Raw genomic sequence first — 18,913 nt, 5'->3', positions numbered from 1 at the left:
CGCATTGGGCCTAAGTTTGAACACTTGGCGCGGCGCGGGGGCACGGGGACGTGAGGTGGGTTGTTTTGGTCTGAAGAGATTTTGGTAGTAGTCAGTTGGAATGATTTAGGTGATAATTTAGGATTTGATTGCAAAAGAAAACAGTGATGAAAAGAACGTAGGAAAAGAAAATAACGTAAAAAAGAGGTGCAACACGAGGACTTCCCAGGAGGTCACCCATCCTAGTACTACTCTCGCCCAAGCACGCTTAACTGCGGAGTTCTGATGGGATCCGGTGCATTAGTGCTGGTATGATCGCACCTGTGAAGTATTGCACGATCAATGTACATATGGGTTTCGCATTGGGCCTAAGTTTGAACACTTGGCGCGGCGCGGGGGCACGGGGACGTGAGGTGGGTTGTTTTGGTCTGAAGAGATTTTTGTAGTAGTCAGTTGGAATGATTTAGGTGATAATTTAGAATTTGATTGCAAAAGAAAACAGTGATGAAAAGAACGTAGGAAAAGAAAATAACGTAAAAAAGAGGTGCAACACGAGGACTTCCCAGGAGGTCACCCATCCTAGTCCTACTCTCGCCCAAGCACGCTTAACTGCGGAGTTCTGATGGGATCCGGTGCATTAGTGCTGGTATGATCGCACCTGTGAAGTATTGCACGATCAATGTACATATGGGTTTCGCATTGGGCCTAAGTTTAAACACTTGGCGCGGCGCGGGGGCACGGGGACGTGAGGTGGGTTGTTTTGGTCTGAAGAGATTTTGGTAGTAGTCAGTTGGAATGATTTAGGTGATAATTTAGGATTTGATTGCAAAAGAAAACAGTGATGAAAAGAACGTAGGAAAAGAAAATAACGTAAAAAAGAGGTGCAACACGAGGACTTCCCAGGAGGTCACCCATCCTAGTACTACTCTCGCCCAAGCACGCTTAACTGCGGAGTTCTGATGGGATCCGGTGCATTAGTGCTGGTATGATCGCACCTGTGAAGTATTGCACGATCAATGTACATATGGGTTTCGCATTGGGCCTAAGTTTGAACACTTGGCGCGGCGCGGGGGCACGGGGACGTGAGGTGGGTTGTTTTGGTCTGAAGAGATTTTTGTAGTAGTCAGTTGGAATGATTTAGGTGATAATTTAGAATTTGATTGCAAAAGAAAACAGTGATGAAAAGAACGTAGGAAAAGAAAATAACGTAAAAAAGAGGTGCAACACGAGGACTTCCCAGGAGGTCACCCATCCTAGTCCTACTCTCGCCCAAGCACGCTTAACTGCGGAGTTCTGATGGGATCCGGTGCATTAGTGCTGGTATGATCGCACCTGTGAAGTATTGCACGATCAATGTACATATGGGTTTCGCATTGGGCCTAAGTTTAAACACTTGGCGCGGCGCGGGGGCACGGGGACGTGAGGTGGGTTGTTTTGGTCTGAAGAGATTTTGGTAGTAGTCAGTTGGAATGATTTAGGTGATAATTTAGGATTTGATTGCAAAAGAAAACAGTGATGAAAAGAACGTAGGAAAAGAAAATAACGTAAAAAAGAGGTGCAACACGAGGACTTCCCAGGAGGTCACCCATCCTAGTACTACTCTCGCCCAAGCACGCTTAACTGCGGAGTTCTGATGGGATCCGGTGCATTAGTGCTGGTATGATCACACCTGTGAAGTATTGCACGATCAATGTACATATGGGTTTCGCATTGGGCCTAAGTTTGACCACTTGGCGCGGCGCGGGGGCACGGGGACGTGAGGTGGGTTGTTTTGGTCTGAAGAGATTTTGGTAGTAGTCAGTTGGAATGATTTAGGTGATAATTTAGGATTTGATTGCAAAAGAAAACAGTGATGAAAAGAACGTAGGAAAAGAAAATAACGTAAAAAAGAGGTGCAACACGAGGACTTCCCAGGAGGTCACCCATCCTAGTACTACTCTCGCCCAAGCACGCTTAACTGCGGAGTTCTGATGGGATCCGGTGCATTAGTGCTGGTATGATCGCACCTGTGAAGTATTGCACGATCAATGTACATATGGGTTTCGCATTGGGCCTAAGTTTGAACACTTGGCGCGGCGCGGGGGCACGGGGACGTGAGGTGGGTTGTTTTGGTCTGAAGAGATTTTGGAAGTAGTCAGTTGGAAAGATTAAGGTGATAATTTAGAATTTGATTGCAAAAAAAAACAGTGATGAAAAGAACGTAGGAAAAGAAAATAACGTGAAAAAGAGGTATAACACGAGGACATCCCAGCAAGTCACCCATCCTATTACTACTCTCGCCCAAGCACGCTTAACTGCGAAGTTCTGATGGGATCCGGTGGATTAGTGCTGGTATGATCGCACCCGTGAAGTATGGCACGATCAATGTACATATGGGTTTCGCATTGGGCCTAAGTTTGAACACTTGGCACGGCGCGGGGGCGCGGGGACGTGAGCTGGGTTGTTTTGTTCTGAAGAGATTTTAGTAGTAGTCAGTTGGAATCATTTAGGATTTGATTGCAAAAAAAAATAGTGATGAAAAGAACGTAGGAAAAGAAAATAACGTAAAAAAGAGGTGCAACACGAGGACTTCCCAGGAGGTCACCCATCCTAGTACTACTCTCGCCCAAGCACGCTTACCTACGGAGTTCTGATGGGATCCGGTGCATTAGTGCTGGTATGATCGCACCTGTGAAGTATTGCACGATCAATGTACATATGGGTTTCGCATTGGGCCTAAGTTTGAACACTTGGCGCGGCGCGGGGGCACGGGGACGTGAGGTGGGTTGTTTTGGTCTGAAGAGATTTTGGTAGTAGTCAGTTGGAATGATTTAGGTGATAATTTAGGATTTGATTGCAAAAGAAAACAGTGATGAAAAGAACGTAGGAAAAGAAAATAACGTAAAAAAGAGGTGCAACACGAGGACTTCCCAGGAGGTCACCCATCCTAGTACTACTCTCGCCCAAGCACGCTTAACTGCGGAGTTCTGATGGGATCCAGTGCATTAGTGCTGGTATGATCGCACCTGTGAAGTATTGCACGATCAATGTACATATGGGTTTCGCATTGGGCCTAAGTTTGAACACTTGGCGCGGCGCGGGGGCACGGGGAGGTGAGGTGGGTTGTTTTGGTCTGAAGAGATTTTGGTAGTAGTCAGTTGGAAAGATTTAGGTGATAATTTAGAATTTGATTGCAAAAAGAAACAGTGATGAAAAGAACGTAGGAAAAGAAAATAACGTGAAAAAGAGGTATAACACGAGGACATCCCAGCAAGTCACCCATCCTATTACTACTCTCGCCCAAGCACGCTTAACTGCGAAGTTCTGATGGGATCCGGTGGATTAGTGCTGGTATGATCGCACCCGTGAAGTATGGCACGATCAATGTACATATGGGTTTCGCATTGGGCCTAAGTTTGAACACTTGGCACGGCGCGGGGGCGCGGGGACGTGAGCTGGGTTGTTTTGTTCTGAAGAGATTTTAGTAGTAGTCAGTTGGAATCATTTAGGATTTGATTGCAAAAGAAAACAGTGATGAAAAGAACGTAGGAAAAGAAAATAACGTAAAAAAGAGGTGCAATACGAGGACTTCCCAGGAGGTCACCCATCCTAGTACTACTCTCGCCCAAGCGCGCTTAACTACGGAGTTCTGATGGGATCCGGTGCATTAGTGCTGGTATGATCGCACCTGTGAAGTATTGCACGATCAATGTACATATGGGTTTCGCATTGGGCCTAAGTTTGAACACTTGGCGCGGCGCGGGGGCACGGGGACGGGTTGTTTTGGTCTGAAGAGATTTTGGTAGTAGTCAGTTGGAATGATTTAGGTGATAATTTAGGATTTGATTGCAAAAGAAAACAGTGATGAAAAGAACGTAGGAAAAGAAAATAACGTAAAAAAGAGGTGCAACACGAGGACTTCCCAGGAGGTCACCCATCCTAGTACTACTCTCGCCCAAGCACGCTTAACTGCGGAGTTCTGATGGGATCCGGTGCATTAGTGCTGGTATGATCGCACCTGTGAAGTATTGCACGATCAATGTACATATGGGTTTCGCATTGGGCCTAAGTTTGAACACTTGGCGCGGCGCGGGGGCGTGAGGTGGGTTGTTTTGGTCTGAAGAGATTTTGGTAGTAGTCAGTTGGAATGATTTAGGTGATAATTTAGGATTTGATTGCAAAAGAAAACAGTGATGAAAAGAGCGTAGGAAAAGAAAATAACGTAAAAAAGAGGTGCAACACGAGGACTTCCCAGGAGGTCACCCATCCTAGTACTACTCTCGCCCAAGCACGCTTAACTGCGGAGTTCTGATGGGATCCGGTGCATTAGTGCTGGTATGATCGCACCTGTGAAGTATTGCACGATCAATGTACATATGGGTTTCGCATTGGGCCTAAGTTTGAACACTTGGCGCGGCGCGGGGGCACGGGGACGTGAGGTGGGTTGTTTTGGTCTGAAGAGATTTTGGAAGTAGTCAGTTGGAAAGATTTAGGTGATAATTTAGAATTTGATTGCAAAAAAAAACAGTGATGAAAAGAACGTAGGAAAAGAAAATAACGTGAAAAAGAGGTATAACACGAGGACATCCCAGCAAGTCACCCATCCTATTACTACTCTCGCCCTAGCACGCTTAACTGCGAAGTTCTGATGGGATCCGGTGGATTAGTGCTGGTATGATCGCACCCGTGAAGTATGGCACGATCAATGTACATATGGGTTTCGCATTGGGCCTAAGTTTGAACACTTGGCGCGGCGCGGGGGCACGGGGACGTGAGGTGGGTTGTTTTGGTCTGAAGAGATTTTGGTAGTAGTCAGTTGGAATGATTTAGGTGATAATTTAGGATTTGATTGCAAAAGAAAACAGTGATGAAAAGAACGTAGGAAAAGAAAATAACGTAAAAAAGAGGTGCAACACGAGGACTACCCAGGAGGTCAGCCATCCTAGTACTACTCTCGCCCAAGCACGCTTAACTGCGGAGTTCTGATGGGATCCGGTGCATTAGTGCTGGTATGATCGCACCTGTGAAGTATTGCACGATCAATGTACATATGGGTTTCGCATTGGGCCTAAGTTTGAACACTTGGCGCGGCGCGGGGGCACGGGGACGTGAGGTGGGTTGTTTTGGTCTGAAGAGATTTTGGAAGTAGTCAGTTGGAAAGATTTAGGTGATAATTTAGAATTTGATTGCAAAAAAAAACAGTGATGAAAAGAACGTAGGAAAAGAAAATAACGTGAAAAAGAGGTACAACACGAGGACATCCCAGCAAATCACCCATCCTATTACTACTCTCGCCCAAGCACGCTTAACTGCGAAGTTCTGATGGGATCCGGTGGATTAGTGCTGGTATGATCGCACCCGTGAAGTATGGCACGATCAATGTACATATGGGTTTCGCATTGGGCCTAAGTTTGAACACTTGGCACGGCGCGGGGGCGCGGGGACGTGAGCTGGGTTGTTTTGTTCTGAAGAGATTTTAGTAGTAGTCAGTTGGAATCATTTAGGATTTGATTGCAAAAAAAATAGTGATGAAAAGAACGTAGGAAAAGAAAATAACGTAAAAAAGAGGTGCAATACGAGGACTTCCCATGAGGTCACCCATCCTAGTACTACTCTCGCCCAAGCACGCTTACCTACGGAGTTCTGATGGGATCCGGTGCATTAGTGCTGGTATGATCGCACCTGTGAAGTATTGCACGATCAATGTACATATGGGTTTCGCATTGGGCCTAAGTTTGAACACTTGGCGCGGCGCGGGGGCACGGGGACGTGAGGTGGGTTGTTTTGGTCTGAAGAGATTTTGGTAGTAGTCAGTTGGAATGATTTAGGTGATAATTTAGGATTTGATTGCAAAAGAAAACAGTGATGAAAAGAACGTAGGAAAAGAAAATAACGTAAAAAAGAGGTGCAACACGAGGACTTCCCAAGAGGTCACCCATCCTAGTACTACTCTCGCCCAAGCACGCTTAACTGCGGAGTTCTGATGGGATCCGGTGCATTAGTGCTGGTATGATCGCACCTGTGAAGTATTGCACGATCAATGTACATATGGGTTTCGCATTGGGCCTAAGTTTGAACACTTGGCGCGGCGCGGGGGCACGGGGACGTGAGGTGGGTTGTTTTGGTCTGAAGAGATTTTGGTAGTAGTCAGTTGGAATGATTTAGGTGATAATTTAGGATTTGATTGCAAAAGAAAACAGTGATGAAAAGAACGTAGGAAAAGAAAATAACGTAAAAAAGAGGTGCAATACGAGGACTTCCCAGGAGGTCACCCATCCTAGTACTACTCTCGCCCAAGCACGCTTACCTACGGAGTTCTGATGGGATCCGGTGCATTAGTGCTGGTATGATCGCACCCGTGAAGTATGGCACGATCAATGTACATATGGGTTTCGCATTGGGCCTAAGTTTGAACACTTGGCACGGCGCGGGGGCGCGGGGACGTGAGCTGGGTTGTTTTGTTCTGAAGAGATTTTAGTAGTAGTCAGTTGGAATCGTTTAGGATTTGATTGCAAAAAAAAATAGTGATGAAAAGAACGTAGGAAAAGAAAATAACGTAAAAAAGAGGTGCAACACGAGGACTTCCCAGGAGGTCACCCATCCTAGTACTACTCTCGCCCAAGCACGCTTACCTACGGAGTTCTGATGGGATCCGGTGCATTAGTGCTGGTATGATCGCACCTGTGAAGTATTGCACGATCAATGTACATATGGGTTTCGCATTGGGCCTAAGTTTGAATACTTGACTCGGCGCGGGGGCACGGGGACGTGAGGTGGGTTGTTTTGGTCTGAAGAGATTTTGGTAGTAGTCAGTTGGAATGATTTAGGTGATAATTTAGGATTTGATTGCAAAAGAAAACAGTGATGAAAAGAACGTAGGAAAAGAAAATAACGTAAAAAAGAGGTGCAACACGAGGACTTCCCAGGAGGTCACCCATCCTAGTACTACTCTCGCCCAAGCACGCTTAGCTGCGGAGTTCTGATGGGATCCGATGCATTAGTGCTGGTATGATCGCACCTGTGAAGTATTGCACGATCAATGTACATATGGGTTTCGCATTGGGCCTAAGTTTGAACACTTGGCGCGGCGCGGGGGCACGGGGACGTGAGGTGGGTTGTTTTGGTCTGAAGAGATTTTGGTAGTAGTCAGTTGGAATGATTTAGGTGATAATTTAGGATTTGATTGCAAAAGAAAACAGTGATGAAAAGAACGTAGGAAAAGAAAATAACGTAAAAAAGAGGTGCAACACGAGGACTACCCAGGAGGTCACCCATCCTATTACTACTCTCGCCCAAGCACGCTTAACTGCGAAGTTCTGATGGGATCCGGTGGATTAGTGCTGGTATGATCGCACCCGTGAAGTATGGCACGATCAATGTACATATGGGTTTCGCATTGGGCCTAAGTTTGAACACTTGGCACGGCGCGGGGGCGCGGGGACGTGAGCTGGGTTGTTTTGTTCTGAAGAGATTTTAGTAGTAGTCAGTTGGAATCATTTAGGATTTGATTGCAAAAAAAAATAGTGATGAAAAGAACGTAGGAAAAGAAAATAACGTAAAAAAGAGGTGCAACACGAGGACATCCCAGCAAGTCACCCATCCTATTACTACTCTCGCCCAAGCACGCTTATCTGCGAAGTTCTGATGGGATCCGGTGGATTAGTGCTGGTATGATCGCACCCGTGAAGTATGGCACGATCAATGTACATATGGGTTTCGCATTGGGCCTAAGTTTGAACACTTGGCACGGCGCGGGGGCGCGGGGACGTGAGCTGGGTTGTTTTGTTCTGAAGAGATTTTAGTAGTAGTCAGTTCGAATCATTTAGGTGATAATTTAGGATTTGATTGCAAAAGAAAACAGCGATGAAAAGAACGTAGGAAAAGAAAATAACGTAAAAAAGAGGTGCAACACGAGGACTTCCCAGGAGGTTACCCATCCTAGTACTACTCTCGCCCAAGCACGCTTAACTGCGGAGTTCTGATGGGATCCGGTGCATTAGTGCTGGTATGATCGCACCTGTGAAGTATTGCACGATCAATGTACATATGGGTTTCGCATTGGGCCTAAGTTTGAACACTTGGCGCGGCGCGGGGGCACGGGGACGTGAGGTGGGTTGTTTTGGTCTGAAGAGATTTTGGTAGTAGTCAGTTGGAATGATTTAGGTGATAATTTAGGATTTGATTGCAAAAGAAAACAGTGATGAAAAGAACGTAGGAAAAGAAAATAACGTAAAAAAGAGGTGCAACACGAGGACTTCCCAAGAGGTCACCCATCCTAGTACTACTCTCGCCCAAGCACGCTTAACTGCGGAGTTCTGATGGGATCCGGTGCATTAGTGCTGGTATGATCGCACCTGTGAAGTATTGCACGATCAATGTACATATGGGTTTCGCATTGGGCCTAAGTTTGAACACTTGGCGCGGCGCGGGGGCACGGGGACGTGATGTGGGTTGTTTTGGTCTGAAGAGATTTTGGTAGTAGTCAGTTGGAATGATTTAGGTGATAATTTAGGATTTGATTGCAAAAGAAAACAGTGATGAAAAGAACGTAGGAAAAGAAAATAACGTAAAAAAGAGGTGCAATACGAGGACATCCCAGGAGGTCACCCATCCTAGTACTACTCTCGCCCAAGCACGCTTAACTACGGAGTTCTGATGGGATCCGGTGCATTAGTGCTGGTATGATCGCACCTGTGAAGTATTGCACGATCAATGTACATATGGGTTTCGCATTGGGCCTAAGTTTGAACACTTGGCGCGGCGCGGGGGCACGGGGACGTGAGGTGGGTTGTTTTGGTCTGAAGAGATTTTGGTAGTAGTCAGTTGGAATGATTTAGGTGATAATTTAGGATTTGATTGCAAAAGAAAACAGTGATGAAAAGAACGTAGGAAAAGAAAATAACGTAAAAAAGAGGTGCAACACGAGGACTTCCCAGGAGGTCACCCATCCTAGTACTACTCTCGCCCAAGCACGCTTAACTGCGGAGTTCTGATGGGATCCGGTGCATTAGTGCTGGTATGATCGCACCTGTGAAGTATTGCACGATCAATGTACATATGGGTTTCGCATTGGGCCTAAGTTTGAACACTTGGCGCGGCGCGGGGGCACGGGGACGTGAGGTGGGTTGTTTTGGTCTGAAGAGATTTTGGTAGTAGTCAGTTGGAATGATTTAGGTGATAATTTAGGATTTGATTGCAAAAGAAAACAGTGATGAAAAGAACGTAGGAAAAGAAAATAACGTAAAAAAGAGGTGCAACACGAGGACTACCCAGGAGGTCACCCATCCTAGTACTACTCTCGCCCAAGCACGCTTAACTGCGGAGTTCTGATGGGATCCGGTGCATTAGTGCTGGTATGATCGCACCTGTGAAGTATTGCACGATCAATGTACATATGGGTTTCGCATTGGGCCTAAGTTTGAACACTTGGCGCGGCGCGGGGGCACGGGGACGTGAGGTGGGTTGTTTTGGTCTGAAGAGATTTTGGAAGTAGTCAGTTGGAAAGATTTAGGTGATAATTTAGAATTTGATTGCAAAAAAAAACAGTGATGAAAAGAACGTAGGAAAAGAAAATAACGTGAAAAAGAGGTACACCACGAGGACATCCCAGCAAATCACCCATCCTATTACTACTCTCGCCCAAGCACGCTTAACTGCGAAGTTCTGATGGGATCTGGTGGATTAGTGCTGGTATGATCGCACCCGTGAAGTATGGCACGATCAATGTACATATGGGTTTCGCATTGGGCCTAAGTTTGAACACTTGGCACGGCGCGGGGGCGCGGGGACGTGAGCTGGGTTGTTTTGTTCTAAAGAGATTTTAGTAGTAGTCAGTTGGAATCATTTAGGATTTGATTGCAAAAAAAAATAGTGATGAAAAGAACGTAGGAAAAGAAAATAACGTAAAAAAGAGGTGCAACACGAGGACTTCCCAGGAGGTCACCCATCCTAGTACTACTCTCGCCCAAGCACGCTTACCTACGGAGTTCTGATGGGATCCGGTGCATTAGTGCTGGTATGATCGCACCTGTGAAGTATTGCACGATCAATGTACATATGGGTTTCGCATTGGGCCTAAGTTTGAACACTTGGCGCGGCGCGGGGGCACGGGGACGTGAGGTGGGTTGTTTTGGTCTGAAGAGATTTTGGTAGTAGTCAGTTGGAATGATTTAGGTGATAATTTAGGATTTGATTGCAAAAGAAAACAGTGATGAAAAGAACGTAGGAAAAGAAAATAACGTAAAAAAGAGGTGCAACACGAGGACTTCCCAGGAGGTCACCCATCCTAGTACTACTCTCGCCCAAGCACGCTTAACTGCGGAGTTCTGATGGGATCCGGTGCATTAGTGCTGGTATGATCGCACCTGTGAAGTATTGCACGATCAATGTACATATGGGTTTCGCATTGGGCCTAAATTTGAACACTTGGCGCGGCGCGGGGGCACGGGGACGTGAGGTGGGTTGTTTTGGTCTGAAGAGATTTTGGTAGTAGTCAGTTGGAATGATTTAGGTGATAATTTAGGATTTGATTGCAAAAGAAAACAGTGATGAAAAGAACGTAGGAAAAGAAAATAACGTAAAAAAGAGGTGCAACACGAGGACTTCCCAAGAGGTCACCCATCCTAGTACTACTCTCGCCCAAGCACGCTTAACTGCGGAGTTCTGATGGGATCCGGTGCATTAGTGCTGGTATGATCGCACCTGTGAAGTATTGCACGATCAATGTACATATGGGTTTCGCATTGGGCCTAAGTTTGAACACTTGGCGCGGCGCGGGGGCACGGGGACGTGAGGTGGGTTGTTTTGGTCTGAAGAGATTTTGGTAGTAGTCAGTTGGAATGATTTAGGTGATAATTTAGGATTTGATTGCAAAAGAAAACAGTGATGAAAAGAACGTAGGAAAAGAAAATAACGTAAAAAAGAGGTGCAATACGAGGACTTCCCAGGAGGTCACCCATCCTAGTACTACTCTCGCCCAAGCACGCTTAACTACGGAGTTCTGATGGGATCCGGTGCATTAGTGCTGGTATGATCGCACCTGTGAAGTATTGCACGATCAATGTACATATGGGTTTCGCATTGGGCCTAAGTTTGAACACTTGGCGCGGCGCGGGGGCACGGGGACGTGAGGTGGGTTGTTTTGGTCTGAAGAGATTTTGGTAGTAGTCAGTTGGAATGATTTAGGTGATAATTTAGGATTTGATTGCAAAAGAAAACAGTGATGAAAAGAACGTAGGAAAAGAAAATAACGTAAAAAAGAGGTGCAACACGAGGACTTCCCAGGAGGTCACCCATCCTAGTACTACTCTCGCCCAAGCACGCTTAACTGCGGAGTTCTGATGGGATCCGGTGCATTAGTGCTGGTATGATCGCACCTGTGAAGTATTGCACGATCAATGTACATATGGGTTTCGCATTGGGCCTAAGTTTGAACACTTGGCTCGGCGCGGGGGCACGGGGACGTGAGGTGGGTTGTTTTGGTCTGAAGAGATTTTGGTAGTAGTCAGTTGGAATGATTTAGGTGATAATTTAGGATTTGATTGCAAAAGAAAACAGTGATGAAAAGAACGTAGGAAAAGAAAATAACGTAAAAAAGAGGTGCAACACGAGGACTTCCCAGGAGGTCACCCATCCTAGTACTACTCTCGCCCAAGCATGCTTAACTGCGGAGTTCTGATGGGATCCGGTGCATTAGTGCTGGTATGATCGCACCTGTGAAGTATTGCACGATCAATGTACATATGGGTTTCGCATTGGGCCTAAGTTTGAACACTTGGCGCGGCGCGGGGGCACGGGGACGTGAGGTGGGTTGTTTTGGTCTGAAGAGATTTTGGTAGTAGTCAGTTGGAATGATTTAGGTGATAATTTAGGATTTGATTGCAAAAGAAAACAGTGATGAAAAGAACGTAGGAAAAGAAAATAACGTAAAAAAGAGGTGCAACACGAGGACTTCCCAGGAGGTCACCCATCCTAGTACTACTCTCGCCCAAGCATGCTTAACTGCGGAGTTCTGATGGGATCCGGTGCATTAGTGCTGGTATGATCGCACCTGTGAAGTATTGCACGATCAATGTACATATGGGTTTCGCATTGGGCCTAAGTTTGAACACTTGGCGCGGCGCGGGGGCACGGGGACGTGAGGTGGGTTGTTTTGGTCTGAAGAGATTTTGGTAGTAGTCAGTTGGAATCATTTAGGTGATAATTTAGGATTTGATTGCAAAAGAAAACAGTGATGAAAAGAACGTAGGAAAAGAAAATAACGTAAAAAAGAGGTGCAACACGAGGACTTCCCAGGAGGTCACCCATCCTAATACTACTCTCGCCCAAGGACGCTTAACTGCGGAGTTCTGATGGGATCCGGTGCATTAGTGCTAGTATGATCGCACCTGTGAAGTATTGCACGATCAATGTACATATGGGTTTCGCATTGGGCCTAAGTTTGAACACTTGGCGCGGCGCGGGGGCACGGGGACGTGAGGTGGGTTGTTTTGGTCTGAAGAGATTTTTGTAGTAGTCAGTTGGAATGATTTAGGTGATAATTTAGGATTTGATTGCAAAAGAAAACAGTGATGAAAAGAACGTAGGAAAAGAAAATAACGTAAAAAAGAGGTGCAACACGAGGACTTCCCAGGAGGTCACCCATCCTAGTACTACTCTCGCCCAACCACGCTTACCTACGGAGTTCTGATGGGATCCGGTGCATTAGTGCTGGTATGATCACACCCGTGAAGTATGGCACGATCAATGTACATATGGGTTTCGCATTGGGCCTAAGTTTGAACACTTGGCACGGCGCGGGGGCGCGGGGACGTGAGCTGGGTTGTTTTGTTCTGAAGAGATATTAGTAGTAGTCAGTTGGAATCATTTAGGATTTGATTGCAAAAAAAAATAGTGATGAAAAGAACGTAGGAAAAGAAAATAACGTAAAAAAGAGGTGCAACACGAGGACTTCCCAGGAGGTCACCCATCCTAGTACTACTCTCGCCCAAGCACGCTTACCTACGGAGTTCTGATGGGATCCGGTGCATTAGTGCTGGTATGATCGCACCTGTGAAGTATTGCACGATCAATGTACATATGGGTTTCGCATTGGGCCTAAGTTTGAAGACTTGACTCGGCGCGGGGGCACGGGGACGTGAGGTGGGTTGTTTTGGTCTGAAGAGATTTTGGTAGTAGTCAGTTGGAATGATTTAGGTGATAATTTAGGATTTGATTGCAAAAGAAAACAGTGATGAAAAGAACGTAGGAAAAGAAAATAACGTAAAAAAGAGGTGCAACACGAGGACTTCCCAGGAGGTCACCCATCCTAGTACTACTCTCGCCCAAGCATGCTTAACTGCGGAGTTCTGATGGGATCCGGTGCATTAGTGCTGGTATGATCGCACCTGTGAAGTATTGCACGATCAATGTACATATGGGTTTCGCATTGGGCCTAAGTTTGAACACTTGGCGCGGCGCGGGGGCACGGGGACGTGAGCTGGGTTGTTTTGGTCTGAAGAGATTTTGGTAGTAGTCAGTTGGAATCATTTAGGTGATAATTTAGGATTTGATTGCAAAAGAAAACAGTGATGAAAAGAACGTAGGAAAAGAAAATAACGTAAAAAAGAGGTGCAACACGAGGACTTCCCAGGAGGTCACCCATCCTAGTACTACTCTCGCCCAAGCATGCTTAACTGCGGAGTTCTGATGGGATCCGGTGCATTAGTGCTGGTATGATCGCACCTGTGAAGTATTGCACGATCAATGTACATATGGGTTTCGCATTGGGCCTAAGTTTGAACACTTGGCGCGGCGCGGGGGCACGGGGACGTGAGCTGGGTTGTTTTGGTCTGAAGAGATTTTGGTAGTAGTCAGTTGGAATCATTTAGGTGATAATTTAGGATTTGATTGCAAAAGAAAACAGTGATGAAAAGAACGTAGGAAAAGAAAATAACGTAAAAAAGAGGTGCAACACGAGGACTTCCCAGGAGGTCACCCATCCTAGTACTACTCTCGCCCAAGCACGCTTAACTGCGGAGTTCTGATGGGATCCGGTGCATTAGTGCTAGTATGATCACACCTGTGAAGTATTGCACGATCAATGTACATATGGGTTTCGCATTGGGCCTAAGTTTGAACACTTGGCGCGGCGCGGGGGCACGGGGACGTGAGGTGGGTTGTTTTGGTCTGAAGAGATTTTTGTAGTAGTCAGTTGGAATGATTTAGGTGATAATTTAGAATTTGATTGCAAAAGAAAACAGTGATGAAAAGAACGTAGGAAAAGAAAATAACGTAAAAAAGAGGTGCAACACGAGGACTTCCCAGGAGGTCACCCATCCTAGTACTACTCTCGCCCAACCACGCTTACCTACGGAGTTCTGATGGGATCCGGTGCATTAGTGCTGGTATGATCGCACCCGTGAAGTATGGCACGATCAATGTACATATGGGTTTCGCATTGGGCCTAAGTTTGAACACTTGGCACGGCGCGGGGGCGCGGGGACGTGAGCTGGGTTGTTTTGTTCTGAAGAGATTTTAGTAGTAGTCAGTTGGAATCATTTAGGATTTGATTGCAAAAAAAAATAGTGATGAAAAGAACGTAGGAAAAGAAAATAACGTAAAAAAGAGGTGCAACACGAGGACTTCCCAGGAGGTCACCCATCCTAGTACTACTCTCGCCCAAGCACGCTTACCTACGGAGTTCTGATGGGATCCGGTGCATTAGTGCTGGTATGATCGCACCTGTGAAGTATTGCACGATCAATGTACATATGGGTTTCGCATTGGGCCTAAGTTTGAAGACTTGACTCGGCGCGGGGGCACGGGGACGTGAGGTGGGTTGTTTTGGTCTGAAGAGATTTTGGTAGTAGTCAGTTGGAATGATTTAGGTGATAATTTAGGATTTGATTGCAAAAGAAAACAGTGATGAAAAGAACGTAGGAAAAGAAAATAACGTAAAAAAGAGGTGCAACACGAGGACTTCCCAGGAGGTCACCCATCCTAGTACTACTCTCGCCCAAGCACGCTTAACTGCGGAGTTCTGATGGGATCCGATGCATTAGTGCTGGTATGATCGCACCTGTGAAGTATTGCACGATCAATGTACATATGGGTTTCGCATTGGGCCTAAGTTTGAACACTTGGCGCGGCGCGGGGGCACGGGGACGTGAGCTGGGTTGTTTTGGTCTGAAGAGATTTTGGTAGTAGTCAGTTGGAATCATTTAGGTGATAATTTAGGATTTGATTGCAAAAGAAAACAGTGATGAAAAGAACGTAGGAAAAGAAAATAACGTAAAAAAGAGGTGCAACACGAGGACTACCCAGGAGGTCACCCATCCTATTACTACTCTCGCCCAAGCACGCTTAACTGCGAAGTTCTGATGGGATCCGGTGGATTAGTGCTGGTATGATCGCACCCGTGAAGTATGGCACGATCAATGTACATATGGGTTTCGCATTGGGCCTAAGTTTGAACACTTGGCACGGCGCGGGGGCGCGGGGACGTGAGCTGGGTTGTTTTGTTCTGAAGAGATTTTAGTAGTAGTCAGTTGGAATCATTTAGGATTTGATTGCAAATAAAAATAGTGATGAAAAGAACGTAGGAAAAGAAAATAACGTAAAACAGAGGTGCAACACGAGGACATCCCAGCAAGTCACCCATCCTATTACTACTCTCGCCCAAGCACGCTTAGCTGCGAAGTTCTGATGGGATCCGGTGGATTAGTGCTGGTATGATCGCACCCGTGAAGTATGGCACGATCAATGTACATATGGGTTTCGCATTGGGCCTAAGTTTGAACACTTGGCACGGCGCGGGGGCGCGGGGACGTGAGCTGGGTTGTTTTGTTCTGAAGAGATTTTAGTAGTAGTCAGTTGGAATCATTTAGGTGATAATTTAGGATTTGATTGCAAAAGAAAACAGTGATGAAAAGAACGTAGGAAAAGAAAATAACGTAAAAAAGAGGTGCAACACGAGGACTTCCCAGGAGGTCACCCATCCTAGTACTACTCTCGCCCAAGCACGCTTAACTGCGGAGTTCTGATGGGATCCGGTGCATTAGTGCTGGTATGATCGCACCTGTGAAGTATTGCACGATCAATGTACATATGGGTTTCGCATTGGGCCTAAGTTTGAACACTTGGCGCGGCGCGGGGCCATGGGGACGTGAGGTGGGTTGTTTTGGTCTGAAGAGATTTTGGTAGTAGTCAGTTGGAATGATTTAGGTGATAATTTAGGATTTGATTGCAAAAGAAAACAGTGATGAAAAGAACGTAGGAAAAGAAAATAACGTAAAAAAGAGGTGCAACACGAGGACTTCCCAGGAGGTCACCCATCCTAGTACTACTCTGGCCCAAGCACGCTTAACTGTGGAGTTCTGATGGGATCCGGTGCATTAGTGCTGGTATGATCGCACCTGTGAAGTATTGCACGATCAATGTACATATGGGTTTCGCATTGGGCCTAAGTTTGAACACTTGGCGCGGCGCGGGGGCACGGGGACGTGAGGTGGGTTGTTTTGGTCTGAAGAGATTTTGGTAGTAGTCAGTTGGAATCATTTAGGTGATAATTTAGGATTTGATTGCAAAAGAAAACAGTGATGAAAAGAACGTAGGAAAAGAAAATAACGTAAAAAAGAGGTGCAACACGAGGACTTCCCAGGAGGTCACCCATCCTAGTACTACTCTCGCCCAAGCACGCTTAACTGCGGAGTTCTGATGGGATCCGGTGCATTAGTGCTGGTATGATCGCACCTGTGAAGTATTGCACGATCAATGTACATATGGGTTTCGCATTGGGCCTAAGTTTGAACACTTGGCGCGGCGCGGGGCCATGGGGACGTGAGGTGGGTTGTTTTGGTCTGAAGAGATTTTGGTAGTAGTCAGTTGGAATGATTTAGGTGATAATTTAGGATTTGATTGCAAAAGAAAACAGTGATGAAAAGAACGTAGGAAAAGAAAATAACGTAAAAAAGAGGTGCAACACGAGGACTTCCCAGGAGGTCACCCATCCTAGTACTACTCTCGCCCAAGCACGCTTAACTGTGGAGTTCTGATGGGATCCGGTGCATTAGTGCTGGTATGATCGCACCTGTGAAGTATTGCACGATCAATGTACATATGGGTTTCGCATTGGGCCTAAGTTTGAACACTTGGCGCGGCGCGGGGGCACGGGGACGTGAGCTGGGTTGTTTTGTTCTGAAGAGATTTTAGTAGTAGTCAGTTGGAATCATTTAGGTGATAATTTAGGATTTGATTGCAAAAGAAAACAGTGATGAAAAGAACGTAGGAAAAGAAAATAACGTAAAAAAGAGGTGCAACACGAGGACTTCCCAGGAGGTCACCCATCCTAGTACTACTCTCGCCCAAGCACGCTTAACTGCGGAGTTCTGATGGGATCCGGTGCATTAGTGCTGGTATGATCGCACCTGTGAAGTATTGCACGATCAATGTACATATGGGTTTCGCATTGGGCCTAAGTTTGAACACTTGGCGCGGCGCGGGGCCATGGGGACGTGAGGTGGGTTGTTTTGGTCTGAAGAGATTTTGGTAGTAGTCAGTTGGAATGATTTAGGTGATAATTTAGGATTTGATTGCAAAAGAAAACAGTGATGAAAAGAACGTAGGAAAAGAAAATAACGTAAAAAAGAGGTGCAACACGAGGACTTCCCAGGAGGTCACCCATCCTAGTACTACTCTCGCCCAAGCACGCTTAACTGTGGAGTTCTGATGGGATCCGGTGCATTAGTGCTGGTATGATCGCACCTGTGAAGTATTGCACGATCAATGTACATATGGGTTTCGCATTGGGCCTAAGTTTGAACACTTGGCGCGGCGCGGGGGCACGGGGACGTGAGGTGGGTTGTTTTGGTCTGAAGAGATTTTGGAAGTAGTCAGTTGGAAAGATTTAGGTGATAATTTAGAATTTGATTGCAAAAAAAAACAGTGATGAAAAGAACGTAGGAAAAGAAAATAACGTGAAAAAGAGGTACAACACGAGGACATCCCAGCAAGTCACCCATCCTATTACTACTCTCGCCCAAGCACGCTTAACTGCGAAGTTCTGATGGGATCTGGTGGATTAGTGCTGGTATGATCGCACCCGTGAAGTATGGCACGATCAATGTACATATGGGTTTCGCGTTGGGCCTAAGTTTGAACACTTGGCACGGCGCGGGGGCGCGGGGACGTGAGCTGGGTTGTTTTGTTCTGAAGAGATTTTAGTAGTAGTCAGTTGGAATCATTTAGGATTTGATTGCAAAAAAAAATAGTGATGAAAAGAACGTAGGAAAAGAAAATAACGTAAAAAAGAGGTGCAACACGAGGACTTCCCAGGAGGTCACCCATCCTAGTACTACTCTCGCCCAAGCACGCTTACCTACGGAGTTCTGATGGGATCCGGTGCATTAGTGCTGGTATGATCGCACCTGTGAAGTATTGCACGATCAATGTACATATGGGTTTCGCATTGGGCCTAAGTTTGAACACTTGGCGCGGCGCGGGGGCACGGGGACGTGAGGTGGGTTGTTTTGGTCTGAAGAGATTTTGGTAGTAGTCAGTTGGAATGATTTAGGTGATAATTTAGGATTTGATTGCAAAAGAAAACAGTGATGAAAAGAACGTAGGAAAAGAAAATAACGTAAAAAAGATGTGCAACACGAGGACTTCCCAGGAGGTCACCCATCCTAGTACTACTCTCGCCCAAGCACGCTTAACTGCGGAGTTCTGATGGGATCCGATGCATTAGTGCTGGTATGATCGCACCTGTGAAGTATTGCACGATCAATGTACATATGGGTTTCGCATTGGGCCTAAGTTTGAACACTTGGCGCGGCGCGGGGGCACGGGGACGTGAGGTGGGTTGTTTTGGTCTGAAGAGATTTTGGTAGTAGTCAGTTGGAATGATTTAGGTGATAATTTAGGATTTGATTGCAAAAGAAAACAGTGATGAAAAGAACGTAGGAAAAGAAAATAACGT

The 18,913-nt window shown here is 46.1% G+C and overlaps 46 non-coding genes and 10 pseudogenes across 46 annotated transcripts; all 56 read right to left on the bottom strand.

Moving 5' to 3' along the window:
* Positions 1–183: 183 nt before the first annotated feature.
* LOC146879545 (5S ribosomal RNA) lies at positions 184–302 on the bottom strand. The gene has a single exon (XR_014988233.1). It is a non-coding gene; the product is annotated as a 5S ribosomal RNA (ribosomal RNA).
* A 218-nt stretch (positions 303–520) lies between these two features.
* Positions 521–639, bottom strand: LOC146879544 (5S ribosomal RNA). Its single transcript, XR_014988626.1, has one exon. It is a non-coding gene; the product is annotated as a 5S ribosomal RNA (ribosomal RNA).
* Positions 640–857: 218 nt separating this feature from the next.
* On the bottom strand, positions 858–976 carry LOC146879543 (5S ribosomal RNA). The gene has a single exon (XR_014988232.1). It is a non-coding gene; the product is annotated as a 5S ribosomal RNA (ribosomal RNA).
* Positions 977–1,194: 218 nt separating this feature from the next.
* On the bottom strand, positions 1,195–1,313 carry LOC146879542 (5S ribosomal RNA). Its single transcript, XR_014988625.1, has one exon. It is a non-coding gene; the product is annotated as a 5S ribosomal RNA (ribosomal RNA).
* A 218-nt stretch (positions 1,314–1,531) lies between these two features.
* On the bottom strand, positions 1,532–1,650 carry LOC146879541 (5S ribosomal RNA). The gene has a single exon (XR_014988408.1). It is a non-coding gene; the product is annotated as a 5S ribosomal RNA (ribosomal RNA).
* A 218-nt stretch (positions 1,651–1,868) lies between these two features.
* On the bottom strand, positions 1,869–1,987 carry LOC146879540 (5S ribosomal RNA). Its single transcript, XR_014988230.1, has one exon. It is a non-coding gene; the product is annotated as a 5S ribosomal RNA (ribosomal RNA).
* Positions 1,988–2,205: 218 nt separating this feature from the next.
* On the bottom strand, positions 2,206–2,324 carry LOC146879539 (5S ribosomal RNA; annotated as a pseudogene).
* Positions 2,325–2,530: 206 nt separating this feature from the next.
* LOC146879538 (5S ribosomal RNA) lies at positions 2,531–2,649 on the bottom strand. The gene has a single exon (XR_014988502.1). It is a non-coding gene; the product is annotated as a 5S ribosomal RNA (ribosomal RNA).
* Positions 2,650–2,867: 218 nt separating this feature from the next.
* On the bottom strand, positions 2,868–2,986 carry LOC146879537 (5S ribosomal RNA). The gene has a single exon (XR_014988438.1). It is a non-coding gene; the product is annotated as a 5S ribosomal RNA (ribosomal RNA).
* A 218-nt stretch (positions 2,987–3,204) lies between these two features.
* Positions 3,205–3,323, bottom strand: LOC146879536 (5S ribosomal RNA; annotated as a pseudogene).
* A 206-nt stretch (positions 3,324–3,529) lies between these two features.
* LOC146879535 (5S ribosomal RNA) lies at positions 3,530–3,648 on the bottom strand. The gene has a single exon (XR_014988451.1). It is a non-coding gene; the product is annotated as a 5S ribosomal RNA (ribosomal RNA).
* A 211-nt stretch (positions 3,649–3,859) lies between these two features.
* Positions 3,860–3,978, bottom strand: LOC146879534 (5S ribosomal RNA). Its single transcript, XR_014988229.1, has one exon. It is a non-coding gene; the product is annotated as a 5S ribosomal RNA (ribosomal RNA).
* A 210-nt stretch (positions 3,979–4,188) lies between these two features.
* On the bottom strand, positions 4,189–4,307 carry LOC146879533 (5S ribosomal RNA). The gene has a single exon (XR_014988227.1). It is a non-coding gene; the product is annotated as a 5S ribosomal RNA (ribosomal RNA).
* Positions 4,308–4,525: 218 nt separating this feature from the next.
* Positions 4,526–4,644, bottom strand: LOC146879532 (5S ribosomal RNA; annotated as a pseudogene).
* A 218-nt stretch (positions 4,645–4,862) lies between these two features.
* LOC146879531 (5S ribosomal RNA) lies at positions 4,863–4,981 on the bottom strand. Its single transcript, XR_014988641.1, has one exon. It is a non-coding gene; the product is annotated as a 5S ribosomal RNA (ribosomal RNA).
* A 218-nt stretch (positions 4,982–5,199) lies between these two features.
* Positions 5,200–5,318, bottom strand: LOC146879530 (5S ribosomal RNA; annotated as a pseudogene).
* Positions 5,319–5,523: 205 nt separating this feature from the next.
* LOC146879529 (5S ribosomal RNA) lies at positions 5,524–5,642 on the bottom strand. Its single transcript, XR_014988452.1, has one exon. It is a non-coding gene; the product is annotated as a 5S ribosomal RNA (ribosomal RNA).
* A 218-nt stretch (positions 5,643–5,860) lies between these two features.
* Positions 5,861–5,979, bottom strand: LOC146879528 (5S ribosomal RNA). The gene has a single exon (XR_014988389.1). It is a non-coding gene; the product is annotated as a 5S ribosomal RNA (ribosomal RNA).
* A 218-nt stretch (positions 5,980–6,197) lies between these two features.
* Positions 6,198–6,316, bottom strand: LOC146879527 (5S ribosomal RNA). The gene has a single exon (XR_014988556.1). It is a non-coding gene; the product is annotated as a 5S ribosomal RNA (ribosomal RNA).
* A 206-nt stretch (positions 6,317–6,522) lies between these two features.
* Positions 6,523–6,641, bottom strand: LOC146879526 (5S ribosomal RNA). Its single transcript, XR_014988501.1, has one exon. It is a non-coding gene; the product is annotated as a 5S ribosomal RNA (ribosomal RNA).
* A 218-nt stretch (positions 6,642–6,859) lies between these two features.
* LOC146879525 (5S ribosomal RNA) lies at positions 6,860–6,978 on the bottom strand. Its single transcript, XR_014988515.1, has one exon. It is a non-coding gene; the product is annotated as a 5S ribosomal RNA (ribosomal RNA).
* Positions 6,979–7,196: 218 nt separating this feature from the next.
* On the bottom strand, positions 7,197–7,315 carry LOC146879524 (5S ribosomal RNA; annotated as a pseudogene).
* A 206-nt stretch (positions 7,316–7,521) lies between these two features.
* On the bottom strand, positions 7,522–7,640 carry LOC146879523 (5S ribosomal RNA; annotated as a pseudogene).
* Positions 7,641–7,858: 218 nt separating this feature from the next.
* Positions 7,859–7,977, bottom strand: LOC146879522 (5S ribosomal RNA). The gene has a single exon (XR_014988413.1). It is a non-coding gene; the product is annotated as a 5S ribosomal RNA (ribosomal RNA).
* A 218-nt stretch (positions 7,978–8,195) lies between these two features.
* LOC146879521 (5S ribosomal RNA) lies at positions 8,196–8,314 on the bottom strand. Its single transcript, XR_014988388.1, has one exon. It is a non-coding gene; the product is annotated as a 5S ribosomal RNA (ribosomal RNA).
* A 218-nt stretch (positions 8,315–8,532) lies between these two features.
* LOC146879520 (5S ribosomal RNA) lies at positions 8,533–8,651 on the bottom strand. Its single transcript, XR_014988553.1, has one exon. It is a non-coding gene; the product is annotated as a 5S ribosomal RNA (ribosomal RNA).
* Positions 8,652–8,869: 218 nt separating this feature from the next.
* On the bottom strand, positions 8,870–8,988 carry LOC146879519 (5S ribosomal RNA). The gene has a single exon (XR_014988226.1). It is a non-coding gene; the product is annotated as a 5S ribosomal RNA (ribosomal RNA).
* Positions 8,989–9,206: 218 nt separating this feature from the next.
* On the bottom strand, positions 9,207–9,325 carry LOC146879518 (5S ribosomal RNA). The gene has a single exon (XR_014988541.1). It is a non-coding gene; the product is annotated as a 5S ribosomal RNA (ribosomal RNA).
* Positions 9,326–9,543: 218 nt separating this feature from the next.
* LOC146879517 (5S ribosomal RNA) lies at positions 9,544–9,662 on the bottom strand (annotated as a pseudogene).
* A 206-nt stretch (positions 9,663–9,868) lies between these two features.
* On the bottom strand, positions 9,869–9,987 carry LOC146879516 (5S ribosomal RNA). The gene has a single exon (XR_014988500.1). It is a non-coding gene; the product is annotated as a 5S ribosomal RNA (ribosomal RNA).
* A 218-nt stretch (positions 9,988–10,205) lies between these two features.
* Positions 10,206–10,324, bottom strand: LOC146879515 (5S ribosomal RNA). Its single transcript, XR_014988225.1, has one exon. It is a non-coding gene; the product is annotated as a 5S ribosomal RNA (ribosomal RNA).
* Positions 10,325–10,542: 218 nt separating this feature from the next.
* On the bottom strand, positions 10,543–10,661 carry LOC146879514 (5S ribosomal RNA). Its single transcript, XR_014988386.1, has one exon. It is a non-coding gene; the product is annotated as a 5S ribosomal RNA (ribosomal RNA).
* Positions 10,662–10,879: 218 nt separating this feature from the next.
* On the bottom strand, positions 10,880–10,998 carry LOC146879513 (5S ribosomal RNA). The gene has a single exon (XR_014988197.1). It is a non-coding gene; the product is annotated as a 5S ribosomal RNA (ribosomal RNA).
* A 218-nt stretch (positions 10,999–11,216) lies between these two features.
* On the bottom strand, positions 11,217–11,335 carry LOC146879512 (5S ribosomal RNA). Its single transcript, XR_014988224.1, has one exon. It is a non-coding gene; the product is annotated as a 5S ribosomal RNA (ribosomal RNA).
* A 218-nt stretch (positions 11,336–11,553) lies between these two features.
* Positions 11,554–11,672, bottom strand: LOC146879511 (5S ribosomal RNA). The gene has a single exon (XR_014988519.1). It is a non-coding gene; the product is annotated as a 5S ribosomal RNA (ribosomal RNA).
* Positions 11,673–11,890: 218 nt separating this feature from the next.
* Positions 11,891–12,009, bottom strand: LOC146879510 (5S ribosomal RNA). Its single transcript, XR_014988518.1, has one exon. It is a non-coding gene; the product is annotated as a 5S ribosomal RNA (ribosomal RNA).
* Positions 12,010–12,227: 218 nt separating this feature from the next.
* LOC146879509 (5S ribosomal RNA) lies at positions 12,228–12,346 on the bottom strand. Its single transcript, XR_014988647.1, has one exon. It is a non-coding gene; the product is annotated as a 5S ribosomal RNA (ribosomal RNA).
* Positions 12,347–12,564: 218 nt separating this feature from the next.
* LOC146879508 (5S ribosomal RNA) lies at positions 12,565–12,683 on the bottom strand. The gene has a single exon (XR_014988141.1). It is a non-coding gene; the product is annotated as a 5S ribosomal RNA (ribosomal RNA).
* A 206-nt stretch (positions 12,684–12,889) lies between these two features.
* LOC146879507 (5S ribosomal RNA) lies at positions 12,890–13,008 on the bottom strand. The gene has a single exon (XR_014988497.1). It is a non-coding gene; the product is annotated as a 5S ribosomal RNA (ribosomal RNA).
* A 218-nt stretch (positions 13,009–13,226) lies between these two features.
* LOC146879506 (5S ribosomal RNA) lies at positions 13,227–13,345 on the bottom strand. The gene has a single exon (XR_014988517.1). It is a non-coding gene; the product is annotated as a 5S ribosomal RNA (ribosomal RNA).
* A 218-nt stretch (positions 13,346–13,563) lies between these two features.
* Positions 13,564–13,682, bottom strand: LOC146879505 (5S ribosomal RNA). The gene has a single exon (XR_014988516.1). It is a non-coding gene; the product is annotated as a 5S ribosomal RNA (ribosomal RNA).
* Positions 13,683–13,900: 218 nt separating this feature from the next.
* Positions 13,901–14,019, bottom strand: LOC146879504 (5S ribosomal RNA). The gene has a single exon (XR_014988524.1). It is a non-coding gene; the product is annotated as a 5S ribosomal RNA (ribosomal RNA).
* A 218-nt stretch (positions 14,020–14,237) lies between these two features.
* LOC146879503 (5S ribosomal RNA) lies at positions 14,238–14,356 on the bottom strand. The gene has a single exon (XR_014988648.1). It is a non-coding gene; the product is annotated as a 5S ribosomal RNA (ribosomal RNA).
* A 206-nt stretch (positions 14,357–14,562) lies between these two features.
* LOC146879502 (5S ribosomal RNA) lies at positions 14,563–14,681 on the bottom strand. The gene has a single exon (XR_014988496.1). It is a non-coding gene; the product is annotated as a 5S ribosomal RNA (ribosomal RNA).
* Positions 14,682–14,899: 218 nt separating this feature from the next.
* Positions 14,900–15,018, bottom strand: LOC146879501 (5S ribosomal RNA). The gene has a single exon (XR_014988513.1). It is a non-coding gene; the product is annotated as a 5S ribosomal RNA (ribosomal RNA).
* Positions 15,019–15,236: 218 nt separating this feature from the next.
* On the bottom strand, positions 15,237–15,355 carry LOC146879500 (5S ribosomal RNA; annotated as a pseudogene).
* A 206-nt stretch (positions 15,356–15,561) lies between these two features.
* Positions 15,562–15,680, bottom strand: LOC146879499 (5S ribosomal RNA; annotated as a pseudogene).
* Positions 15,681–15,898: 218 nt separating this feature from the next.
* On the bottom strand, positions 15,899–16,017 carry LOC146879498 (5S ribosomal RNA). Its single transcript, XR_014988223.1, has one exon. It is a non-coding gene; the product is annotated as a 5S ribosomal RNA (ribosomal RNA).
* A 218-nt stretch (positions 16,018–16,235) lies between these two features.
* LOC146879497 (5S ribosomal RNA) lies at positions 16,236–16,354 on the bottom strand. The gene has a single exon (XR_014988646.1). It is a non-coding gene; the product is annotated as a 5S ribosomal RNA (ribosomal RNA).
* Positions 16,355–16,572: 218 nt separating this feature from the next.
* On the bottom strand, positions 16,573–16,691 carry LOC146879496 (5S ribosomal RNA). Its single transcript, XR_014988222.1, has one exon. It is a non-coding gene; the product is annotated as a 5S ribosomal RNA (ribosomal RNA).
* Positions 16,692–16,909: 218 nt separating this feature from the next.
* On the bottom strand, positions 16,910–17,028 carry LOC146879495 (5S ribosomal RNA). The gene has a single exon (XR_014988540.1). It is a non-coding gene; the product is annotated as a 5S ribosomal RNA (ribosomal RNA).
* Positions 17,029–17,246: 218 nt separating this feature from the next.
* LOC146879494 (5S ribosomal RNA) lies at positions 17,247–17,365 on the bottom strand. Its single transcript, XR_014988221.1, has one exon. It is a non-coding gene; the product is annotated as a 5S ribosomal RNA (ribosomal RNA).
* A 218-nt stretch (positions 17,366–17,583) lies between these two features.
* Positions 17,584–17,702, bottom strand: LOC146879493 (5S ribosomal RNA). The gene has a single exon (XR_014988539.1). It is a non-coding gene; the product is annotated as a 5S ribosomal RNA (ribosomal RNA).
* A 218-nt stretch (positions 17,703–17,920) lies between these two features.
* LOC146879492 (5S ribosomal RNA) lies at positions 17,921–18,039 on the bottom strand (annotated as a pseudogene).
* Positions 18,040–18,245: 206 nt separating this feature from the next.
* Positions 18,246–18,364, bottom strand: LOC146879491 (5S ribosomal RNA). Its single transcript, XR_014988495.1, has one exon. It is a non-coding gene; the product is annotated as a 5S ribosomal RNA (ribosomal RNA).
* Positions 18,365–18,582: 218 nt separating this feature from the next.
* On the bottom strand, positions 18,583–18,701 carry LOC146879490 (5S ribosomal RNA). The gene has a single exon (XR_014988606.1). It is a non-coding gene; the product is annotated as a 5S ribosomal RNA (ribosomal RNA).
* Positions 18,702–18,913: the final 212 nt, after the last annotated feature.

This window comes from Vigna unguiculata, unplaced genomic scaffold (assembly GCF_037176805.1).
Source record: "Vigna unguiculata cultivar grain cowpea cultivar isolate G323 ecotype 2 unplaced genomic scaffold, ASM3717680v1 ptg000026l_ERROPOS8025000, whole genome shotgun sequence".
NCBI classification, from domain to species: domain Eukaryota; kingdom Viridiplantae; phylum Streptophyta; class Magnoliopsida; order Fabales; family Fabaceae; genus Vigna; species Vigna unguiculata.
Note: the sequence above shows the minus strand (reverse complement) of the source record. Positions and strands in the feature narration are given on the sequence as shown.